Source organism: Elephantulus edwardii, unplaced genomic scaffold (genome assembly GCF_000299155.1).
Source record: "Elephantulus edwardii isolate Elephantulus edwardi_28Jun2011 unplaced genomic scaffold, EleEdw1.0 scaffold00039, whole genome shotgun sequence".
NCBI classification, from domain to species: domain Eukaryota; kingdom Metazoa; phylum Chordata; class Mammalia; order Macroscelidea; family Macroscelididae; genus Elephantulus; species Elephantulus edwardii.
The window spans coordinates 8459881-8472414 of record NW_006399789.1 but is presented as its reverse complement, the minus strand read 5'-3'; positions in this window follow the sequence as shown (position 1 = coordinate 8472414).

The window sequence follows — 12534 nt, the reverse complement described above, 5'->3', positions numbered from 1 at the left end:
TGCTACCACTATTTTCATACCCTATTATTAATTAATATTATACACTTTCAAACCCTTCTCAGTGCAGATTATATAAAAGTAATCCTTTTATAAATACAGGTACAAAAGTTGCTTCTTTAATTCCATCATATGAGTAATATATCATTACACATTGGTATATAAACCAGAAAACCAAACCCACTGTTATCATGTTAATATGAATCATGGTAAATGTCCACATTCTTATTGATGACTTTAAAAAAAAATGAGAACAAATATGGAAATTTTCTAGTTAATTTTTTTTTACAAATTCTTGGCATAGACTAGTGAGCACATCCAGGACTGCATCTATTTCTCCAATAGATATTCCATCAATTCCTAGAAATTTAGTATTTTGCCAATACCTTCAGTGAAGTTGGACTTCTTGCTTAAGTGCCATTAGTTCTTGATCAAATGTTACTCCTTGAAATGGTTCAGGTTAATCAAATAGTTTTTGGTACAGTGATACTGTGTACTTCTTCCATCATATTTTGATGTTTCTTGTATGATTCAATATTTTTCCCAAAGAAGCCTTCAGTACTGAAAATCAAGGCTTGAGTTTTTTCTTCAGTTTTTTGGCTCGAGTTCTTTTATCTCCAAATAAGAGAAGTTTGAGTTCTTTATTTCTAAAGTTAAAAAGAAACTACAATATATATTTCCCAATACAATCAACACTCTTGGTACCAGCAGTCAGAAAATTAAAAGGCAAATTTCATTGGGAAAGTATGCTGTCAGAGACCTCTCCAAAGTACTGAAGAGCAACAATGTCAGTCTGGAGACTAAGGTGTGCCTGACAGGCCATATTCTTTGCAATTACTTGCTATGTGTCAGAAAGCTGGGCAATGACAAGGAATGATAGAAGGACAATTGATGTCTTTGAGCTGTGGTGTTGGAGAAGAATATTGAATGTACCATGAACTGCTAGGAGAACAAATATGTTCATGCTGGAGAGGGTGAAGCCAGGCTGCTCCTTGGAGGAAAAGATTCTGAAGCTTTCTCTGAATTAGTTTGGACATGTTGCAAGGTGGGGTCAGTCCTTGGAGAGGAACATCATGTTTAGGAGAGTTGAGGGACAACGCAAGAGAGGAAGACCCTTGATGAGGTAGATTAATTCAGTGACTGGGATAATAGGGATAGGTGTGTTGGAGATGATGAGATTGACACAGGATAGAACAGGGTTTAGGGCTGCTGTACATAAGGTCGCTATGAGTCACAGGCAACTCTATGACACATAACAACAACAACATATTGCTTTATATATCCCTAACTTTATAATCACAATTGCAGAAACTTTATCCCTAAAGATATTAAAATACCCTGTGTACAAGGATTAAGAAAGACTCAATTCTTTATCTTTATTATGTATGAAAGTAGATCTTCTTTAGAAAATTAATTGCAGTGAAATTAGTGAAGAATCTGTAAGAAGAAAGAATATAAAGAAATATTTTAATTATAATGTGAGAGATGAAAGAACTATGCAAAAAATAATTTATTGTAACACTCGTTTTCTGACAACTAAATATTCTCTTAGGACATTTTTTTATTTCTTCATTTATCATTGCAATATTTTTGTTAAATAAACATCAAAATTGAAGCATGCGCCTAATAAAGCAAAAATCATGAGAGGAAATTCTTTTGTTGTGGGAAAGTGCTATACTGATTATTGAAACAACTAAGATAACTGACTTATTTCCTGTGTTGTGAAATATGCGGACATTCTTTTTATAAAAAACATGGTGCAGAATAAAGGCCCTAGTACTCGTCCCTATTGTGATGTCCTGTAGAATCAGAACTGGCTTAGGCCTGACAGTCCAGCAGGTTTTTAGAGGCAAAGGAGACAACTACCTATCTTTCTAGGGGATCTAAACCAACCAATTTGGATTGACAGTTCAACTGCTTGTCACTAAGCCACCCGATCCCTCTCCAATTTGCTCAATTTATTTCATCATATTATATATACTAAAATAGCATATGCCACTCTTGGGTTCATTTGGTAATAGTATATTATTTGGCAGGTTTGGGATTGTATGTATGTATGTATATATTTATTTTCAAAGTTTCAATACATTGTTTTTCATACAACATCTTTTCCTTCATCCCCCATCAAATTGTAGGACCCTATGATTAACAACCATCTCCTCCTTGCCCATCCTCACCCCTCTACTCCCTCCCTCCCCTCTCTCCTTGGATCCTCAGACTCATCCTACAGTAATAGTTTTATACAGTATTTGTCCTTATAGGACTGAGTTAGTTCACTCAGCATAATGCCCTCCAGTCCCTCCCAAGTTAGTTAGTAATTTACAAAATCATTGCTCCTGTGTGCTATGTGGTATTCCAGCGTGTGAATGTATCATAATTTTTCAGTCCATTAGATTGTGGTTGGACATTTGTGCTATTTCCATGTTTTTGTGATGGTGGATAATGCTGCTATTAATACTGATGTACAAGTCTCCGTTTGAACCTCAGTCCTCATCTTCTCGGGGTATAGTCCAAGCAATGGAATACCATGGTCATGTGGAATTTTTATGTTCTGGTTTTTTAAAGAAGCTCCAAACTGCCTTCCAGTGTAGTTATACTATTTTACAATCCCACCAACAATGTATAAGGATTGCTATCTCACCACATCCTCTCCAACATTTAGTACTTGCTGTCCTGTTAAACTTTGCCACTGCTACCTGAGAGATATGGTATCTCATTGTGGGTTTGATTTGCATCTCTCTTATTGCCAGTGATTTTGAACATTTCTCCATGAGTCTGGTGGCCATTCTTATATCTTTTTCTGTGAAAATTCTTTCCATGTATTTTGCTCATTTTGTAATTATTGTTGTTAAGTGTTGTAGAGTTCTTAGGACTCTCTGAACAACAGATCTGACCCCTGTCCTATCCTACGCCTTCCTTATCACCTCTGACATGCTCCAGGCTCTTGTTACATTAATTATGTCTATCTACCTCATTAAGCTTTTCCTCTCTTTCTCTGACCCTCCATTTTTCCAAGCATGATGTCCTTTTTCCAAGGACTGGCTCCTTTTGATAAATGTGCTTGTAATATGTGAGACAAAATTTCAACATCTTCACCTGTATGTAGGATCCTTGTTACATTTCCCAATGACAGAATTATTTATTCTTTTAGTAGTTCATGGGTATTTAATATTCTTCTCCAATAGCACAACTCAAAGGCATTATAGCTAAACTTTCAGACAGTTAGGAAGTAATTGAAAATATCATGGCTTGGATCAGGAATATTTTAGTTTTTAAATTGATAGTAGGGATTATAGAAAGAGAATTGATGCCTTTGATCTGTGGTGCTGGAGAAGAGTGTTGAATATACTATGGACTGCTAGGAGAACAAACAGGTTTTTCCTGGAAAGGGTGAAGCCAGGCTGCTCCTTGGAGTCAAGGATTCTAAAGCTTCATCTGACACTTTGGACATGTTTTAAGGAGGGACCAGTACTTGCAGAGGGACATCATGCTTGGGAGGGTGGAGAGACAGTTCAGGAGAGGAAGGCCCTCTATGAGGTGGATTGATTCAGTGACTGAGGTAATGAGAGTGGGGGTGTTGGAGATGGTGAGGTTGGCACAGGATAGGGCAGAGTTTAGGGCTGTTGTACATAGGGTTACTATGAATCATAGGCGACTCGACGGCACATAACAACAACAACAACCACCCCCTTGCTGTTTAGAACTTTGGAGAGGCCCAACAGGACTGATTTTTCTAATGAAACGTGGATTTTGATTTTTCACCTACTATTTATCATGGATCCAAGTAAAATTAAATTGCTGGCAATGTCAACCTTTTCTCCATCTGTCACAATATTGCCTTGGTCCAGTGATTAGAATTTTTCTTCTCTTGAAGTTGAGCTGTAATTCACATTGAAGGCTGTGGTCTTTGATCTTCTGCAATAAGTGCTTCAAGTCCATCCATATCACTTTAAGTAGCAATGTTATGTCATCTGTATAAGACAGGTTGTTGCTTATTGCTCTGATCTTAATGCTATATTCATCTTTATATACTCCAACTTCTCAAATTATTTGTTCAGCATATAGATTAAAAAGGTATAGAGAAAGGATAAAACCCTGACAAACACCTTTCCTAATTTTCAGTCATGTAGTTTTTCCTTGTTCTGGTCTGACTTGTTGGTCTATGTTTAGGTTTTGCATGAGCATGAATAAAGAGTTCTAGAATTCTTATTTTTCTCACTGTCAGCCATAACTGGTTATGATTCTCACAGTCAAATGTCTCTATGTGTTCAATAAAACACAGAAAAACATATTATTGGTCCTCTCTGTTTTCAGCCAAGATCCATCTGACATCAGCAATGATTTTCCTCATTCCATGGGCTTTTCTAAATCCAACTTGAATGTATAGGAGTTCTCTTTGTACTCTTGTGTTTTTTAATAATCTTCAGCAAAATTTTACCTGCATGTGATATTAATGATGTTGTTGTTATGTATCACTGAATCACTCATGACTCATAACGATCCTATGTACAATATCTCTGGACTCTGAGGCAATATCACTGTCTCTGACACACCTTCCCCAATTACTCCAGTTACTGTGTCAATCCATCTCATCTGGGTATGTCTTGGAGGAGGTGCAGCCAGAGTGCTCCTTGAAGGCGAAGGTAGTAAAGTTTTATCTCACATACATCTGACTCGTTGCTAGGAAAGGTTATTCCTTATAAAGGTGCATTATGCTTTGAAATGAAGCAGTAGGTGAAGGAGAGGAAGACCCTCAAATAATGACTTGACACAGTGTCTGCAGAAATGAGCTCAAGTGTGTCAGAGATTGTGAGGATGGCATAGGATAGGACACGGCTCAGATTTGTTATACATAATGTCACTATGAGTTACACTCAATGTGAAGGTATCCTAACAACATCTCAATAGCAAGAAAACAAAAATTCTTCCCACTGGACTGATAGGCAACATCCTGATAGACAGATTGAACAACAACATGTTGTTGTTACATGCTGTCGGTCACCTGCAATTCATAACAACTCTATGTGCAACAGCTCTGAACCCTGCTCTATCCTGAGCCAATCTTATTGTCTCTGACACACCTTCTCTATTACCCTAGTCACAGAGTCAATCCATCTCATCCCTGGTCTTCCTCTCTTGCTTTGTCGCTCCACCCTCCCAAGCATAATGTCCTTCTCCAAAGACTGGACCCTCCTTGCAAAGGAGGCCCAAAGTTTTTCAGACAGAGTTTCAGAACCTTTGCCTCCAAGGAGTGGCCTGGTTTCACCCTCTCTAGGATGAACCTGTTTGTTTTCTTAGCAGTCCATGGTACCTTCAATACTCCTCTCCAGCACCACAGCTCAAAGGCATCAATTCTCCTTCTATGATCGCTAGTCTGTCTTTGTCCAGCTTTCTGATGCACAGGAAGTAATTTGCCAAGACCATGGCCTGAATCAGGTGCACCTTAATCTCCAAACAGACATTGTTGCTCTTCAGTACTCTGGAGAATTCCCTGACATCTCCCCTGACTTTCCCAACACCATTTGTATTTTGATTTCCTGGATGCTGGTACCAAGAGCATTGATTATGGATCCAAGCAAACCAATGCTATTAACAATTTCAATCTCTTCACTATCATAATACTGCCAATTGGCCCAGTGGTGAGAATTTTTGTTTCCTTAATGTTGAGCTTGAATCCATATTGAAGGATGTAGTCCTTGACCTTCTGCAGTAAGTTCTTCAGGTCCTCCTAAGTTTAGGCAAGCAAGTTTGTGTCTTTGCATCACACAGATTTTTCTTGAGTCTTCCTCCACATATGAATTTTAAAAACTTCAAATTCATTGTCACTGAGTCAGAATTGACTCATAGCTAATCCTATAGATGGTTTTCTGATGTTTAAATCACAGAGAAGGAAAACTTTTTAGCTCCCACAGAACATCTGGTGGATTCAAATGGTTATGTTGACAACACAAATCTCTGTACGTTAGGGATATATATATATACACATATATACATATATACCCACATATACCCACATAAACCCATATATACATATATAGACCCACATATACCCATATATATATACATATATACACACATATACACACATATACATATACATATACATACATAATATACATATATATATATAATGTACACATATAATATACAGAGAGAGAGAGATAGTTGTTTTGGTGCCACTGCTGAGTCAAGTACAACTCACAGGGACCCTATCAACAGCCAATCTGAACCCTGCCTTATCCTGTGCCATCCTCATCAGCTCTGCACATTAGAGTCAATTACTGAAGTCATTGTGTTGATCTATCTCCTTGAAGGAATCTTCTTCTCCTTCACTGATGCTCCAGTTTTCCAAGTATAATATAATTTTCTTAGAAATAGCCTCACTTAGCCACATGAACAATGTATGAAAGATGAAGCGTCACTATCTTGACCTCCAAGGAGCCTCTGACTGCTTTTTCAAGATATATCTGTTTGTTCTTTTGGAACAAAATTGTTGACTATTCCATAGAATAGCCAACACTATTCTCCAGTACCACAGCTCAAAGGTATCAATTCTTCTTCTGTCATCTTTATTAATTGTCCAGCTCTCTGATGTGTAGCAAGTAATTGATAAAACCATGAATGGAATCAGGCCCACCTTACCCTTCAAATTGACATCATTGTTTTTTATAGCTTAAGAGAGTTCTCTGACAGTGGACTTGCCCATTGGAAAACATCTCAATTTTCTGACTGCTGGTACCAAGGGTGTTGATTGTTGCTCCAAACAAGATGAAATCACTGAGAGTTTCAATCCTTTCTCCTTCTATTATAATGTTGACTGCTTTTCCTGTGGTGAGGGTCTTTGTTTACTTGATGCTGAGATGTAATCCATACCTAATACTGTAGTCCTTGATATTCTGCAGCAAGTGCTTCATATTGGCCTCACTTTCAGTAAGCAAAGTTGTGTCATCTACATTACACAGGTTGACCATGAGTCTTCTTCCAATCCTGATGCCACGTTCTTCTTCATAGAACCTCGCTTCACAAATTATTTGTTCAGCATAAAGATTGAATAGGCAAGGAGAAATGATGTGACCTTGATGCACAGCATTCCCAATTTTAAAGCATTCTGTGTTCCTTTGCTTCGTTCAGACAACAACTTCTTCGTCTAGGTATGGAATTCATATGAGCACAAATAAGCGCTCCGGTATTTCCACTTTTCTCAATAGTAGTCATAATTTTTTATTATCCACACAGTCAAATACCTTTTTATAGACAACAAAACACAAATAGACTATCTTCTGGTATCCTCTACTTTCAGCCAGGATCCGTCTCATATCAGCAATGGTATACCAGGTGCCATGGCCTGTTCTAAACCCACCTTGAACTTCTTGTAGTTCCCTGTCCATGTACCCTACTGGAGATCTTTTAATGATCTTCAACAATATTTTGTTTGTATGCGATGGTAATGATATTATTTGAAAATTTACACATTCTATTGGGTCACCTTTCTTGGGAATAGAGAGAAATATAGATCTTTTCCAGTCAATTGGCCAGATAGCCATCCTCCAATTTCTTGGCATATACTGGTGAGTGTCTGTATCTGTTAGTTGAAACATGTCAATTGGCATTCCACCAATTCCTGGGGCCTTATTTTTTTGCTAATGCCTTCAGTGCAGCTTAAACTTGATCCTTCATTACTATTGGTTCTTGTTCCTATAGTACTTCTTGAAAGTTTTCAGTGTCTACTAATTCTTTCTGATACAGTAATTCTCTGTATTCCTTCCATCTTTTTTTTTAAAGAGTTCCTGGATCATTCAAGATTTTGTGCATAGCATCTCTCAATATTGCTCAAGGTTTGAATCTCTTTTTCCATTCTTTCAGTTTGAGAAATGCTGAGTTAGTTCTTCCCTTTTTATTCTTTGACTCTAGCTCTTTATATACTTTGTTATAATATTTTGTTTTATTTTCTTGACCTGTCCTTTAAAATCTGTTTAGGTCTTTTACTTTGGCATCTCTTCCTTTGTTTTTGCTTTCTGACACTCTGATACAATTTTCAGTCTCCTCTGATATTCTGTTGTTGTTGTTAAGTAAAATTCTACTTTATACTGGTTTGCTTAAAAAGTGCATATATATTGTTTTTCACACCAGATCTTCCCCATTTCCTTTACTCACTGCTTACTCTATCCATCAAATTGTGAGACCCTATGATTGCTGACATTCATTATAGTTTTTCTTTCTCCTCCTTCTTTGTAATGAATGATATTTCGCTCTATTCGTGTGTAATACTTTTATTTCCTCCCTCAGTTCCTCTGGTATTCGATCATCAGAGTTCAATACCTCAAACCTGTTCTTGAGAGAGTGTTAAATTCAAGTAGAATGGATTCAGAATCCTATTTTGATTCTTATGGGCTAATTTTTATTTTCTTCAGCCTCAATTTAAACTCATGCATGAGTAATTGATGGTCAATTTCACAATCAGCACCTGGTCTGGTTTTTACCTGCAGATATTTCTATTCTACAATTATTCTTTCTGCAAATAATCTGCTTTCTGTATAATCCATTCAATGAAGTAAAAATATAAAGTCAACAATTGTGTCTTTTTTAGAAAAAGTATTTGCTTATGATATACCATTGACTGCTAGGAGAACACACAGGTTTGTCCTGGAGAGGGTAAAGGCAGAATGCTCCTTGGAGTCAAGGATTCAGAAAATTTGTCTGACATACTTTGGGCATGTTGCAAGGAGGGACTGGTCCTAGGAGAGGGACATCATGTTTGGGAGAGTGGAGGGACGGGGCAGGAGAGGAAGACCCTCGATGAGATGGATCAATTCTGTGAGTGGAGTGGTGGGAAAGAGTGTGTTTAAGATGGTGAGTTGGCACAGGATAGAACGGCATTTAGGGCTCTTGTACATAGGGTCACTATGAGTCACAAGCGACTCAATGGCACATAACAACACAAAATTCAATCATTTTGGACTCATTTCTGTCACATATATATTTTCAGACCACCATTCCTTCATCATTGTTTCCAACTTTCATATTCCAGTCACCAATAACTATTAATACACCTTGACTGCATGTCTAGTCAATTTCAGACTGCAAAAGTTGGCAGAAACCCTCACTCTCTTTGGCTTTAGTTATGGGTACAAATATTTTGAATAATAGTTGTATTAACAGGTCTTGCTAGTATGCATGTGGATAGTGTTACAGTATTGTACTTCATAATAGTATGTGTATTTGTAGTGTCCTATCACTCACAGTCTTTTACTTCAATATGGATCTTGAAATTGCCTTTTTAACTGTGAAGCAAAACCATTCTTCCTCAGTTTTTCCTTGCCAGCACAGTAGATCATGTGAATGTATGATTCAAAGTGGCTCATTCTTGTCCATCTCTGCTCACCAGTGCCTAGGATGTCAGTCTTCATGCGTTCCATTTTATTTTTACAATTTTCAGTTTTCCTACATTCATACTTCATACATTCCATGATTCAATTATCAACAGTTATTCTCAGCCATTTTTACTTATTTTTAAATTACATTCTATGGAGGTTCTACCACTATTCACATTCCTTTGTTCATAAGGTTTTCAAAAGCACATTGTTTCAGAAGCCAAATCTTCTTGTGATTTGTTGTTGTATGTCGATGAGTCAGAATTAACTCAGAGCTGACCCTCTGGTGAGTTTTAGAAGCAGTTAATCAAACAAGAGGAGATTGCCCATCCTGCTTCAGCAGAGTAATTGGTGTATTCAAACAGCATGCTGTTGGAATTGCAGTACAACTTCATACCACTAGGCCACCAGTGCTTCCTATTTATCTTTAGAATACTAAAACTCCACTTCTATTAAGTCAATCCCTAACTCCGTCAGTTTTTTGAGGCTATGAATCTGTAGGGGAGGTTACTATCCGTCTTTTTCCCTTAGGGACACTGGTAAGTTCAAACCATTGATTAATATAATCACTGTCAATTTATCTGTGTTGTTGTTGTATAGAGCAGAGTACACAAGTACATACCAGATACGCCAGTGGGTTTTCAGAGGCAGTTAACTGCACTTGTAAAAATTGAATTGCAAAAATGTTATAATAAGTGTAATTACCCATCTTCAAAAGACTAGATAAATCACTACAAATGTATACTGGCTTAGAATAAGGAGTTGTACTGTTAAGCCAAAGGCCTTGACTCACAGCCTATGAAAATGCAGATTCTGATTCCATTGCACATAACAAAAGCAATCTACAGTGACAGAAACCAGAAGAGTGATTATTACCTGTAAAAGATTGACTTGGAAAGGAGAAGAGAGAACATTTCATGGCCAGAGAAATATTACCTATCTCATTAGGGATATGCATCTCATGAGTTTAGACAATTGTCAAAATTCATCACACTGTACACTTGTTATTGGCAGATGCTATTGAGTTGGGTCCAACTCATAGTGAGGAGGAGCTCCATACAATACAATGAGACACTGTCTATTCTTGCACCATTCTCACAAATGTTGCTGTTTGAGCCCATTTTTGAAGCTGCTGCATCAAGCTACCTCATTGCATATTTTATTCTTTATACTAACCTTCTACTTTCCCAAGCATGATGTCTTTTCCAAGGATAGATTCTTGATGAGAACATGTCCAAGGTACTCTGAATAGCTTCCACTTTACCATATGTAATTGTACAAATAGAGTTGCTGAAGAGTCAAAATTAACTTCACAATGATGGAATTTTCTTTTTGCTTTTTTAATTGTGTGGCATGTGTGTGTGACAGAGAAAGAGGGAATTTCACCAGTTCTACAGGACACATCAGCCTCCCTCAGAGACATTACCACTAAACTTAAGAGACACAGTTTACAGCCTAAGAAATTTCCAGCAGCTCACATATTTGGAATCACAGAAGCCAAGAAAAATTCAGATACAAGCTGTCAGATTAAGGCTTGGACAATGGAAGATAAATGCTGAAGGGATTCAGTAGAATTGAAGGTGGATCCTGGTGGAGGGTGGAGGTGGAAAATAAGTGGGTCAACACACTGGGCCAAGGGCAGGGACAACACTGTAACTAATGGTTAACTCCACAACGAGGGATTTATCATTCACTGTTCTATAAATTGCTTGTCTGTCAGATACTCCTAAATCTGAACATTCAGATTAAGACAGACTAGGAAGAAGGATTGGCCATCCACTTCTGAAATAGCAGGCCTCCGAAAACCCTATGTATAACAGAACACATTTAGATAACAGAAAGGGCAACTGAGGCTGAGCTTCCAGGTGTGGAAATATAAAGGAAGAGGAACAGTTGTAAAAAGACACTAGTGATTGGAACATGGAATGTGAGAACCATTAATGTAGGAAAAGTAGACATTGCTAAGAAAGAAACTGAACACATAAATATTGATATACTAGGCTTTGAAGAGATGAGATGGACCGGCATGGGGCATTTTGAGTCAGACGATCATATGATACATTACTACGGAGATGAAAAGACGAGGAAAAATGGAGTTGCTTTCATAGTTAAAAAAGTAATTTCTAGATCTGTCTTAAAGTACAATATTGTGACTAACAGGAAAATATCCATACACGTGCAAGGAAGTCCAGTAAATACACTATCATTCAGATATATGCACCAACAACCAAAGCCAAAGAAGAAGAAATAGATGATTTCTACCAACTTTTATGGTCAGAGATCACTCGAACATGCGACCAAGTTGCTTTGATAATAATGGGTGACTGGAATGCAAAAGTTGGAAACAGAGAAGAAGAATCTGTACTTAGAAAACATGGACTTGGTGAGAGAAATTAAGCTGGAGATAGAATGATTGAATTTCGCAAAACCTATTCATTGCAAATACGTTTTATAAGAAACAAACGCAGGTTATACACATGGATTTCACTTGATGGTATGCACAGGAATCAGATCTATCATATCTGCGGAAAAAACCCACTCGAGAAGCTCAATATCAGCTGTGAAAACAAGCCAGGAGCTGATTGTGGAACAGACCACCAGCTACTCATATGCAAGTTCAAGCTGAAGCTGGGGAAAATTAAACTGAATCCACAGGAACCAAAATATGACTTTGAGTTCATCCACCTGAATTTCAGAACCATCTCAGGAACAGGTTTGAGGCCTTGAACACTAATGAGCGAAGATCAGATGAGTTGTGGGAGGATGTCAAATGTATCATCCAGGAAGAGCGCAGACGGTCATTACAAAGACAGAAGAGGAAGAAAAGACCAAAATAAATGTCAAAGGACACTCTGAATATGGCACTGGAGTGCAGAAAAGCCAAAGCGCAAAGAAGAATTCAAGATACTAAAAGAGCTGAACAGAAGATTCCAAAGGGATGACAATGCAAAATATTACAATGAAATGTACAAGGAGCTAGAGTCGGAAAATCAAGCATTTCTTAAGCTGAAGAACTGAAGAACAAATTCAACCCTCGAGCTGCTATAAGTGAGGATGCTTTAGGCAGAATATTAAATGATCCAGGAAGTATTAAAAGAAGACGGAAAATATATACTGAGTCACTGTATCAAAAGGAACTGGCAAACACAGAAGAATTTAATGAAAT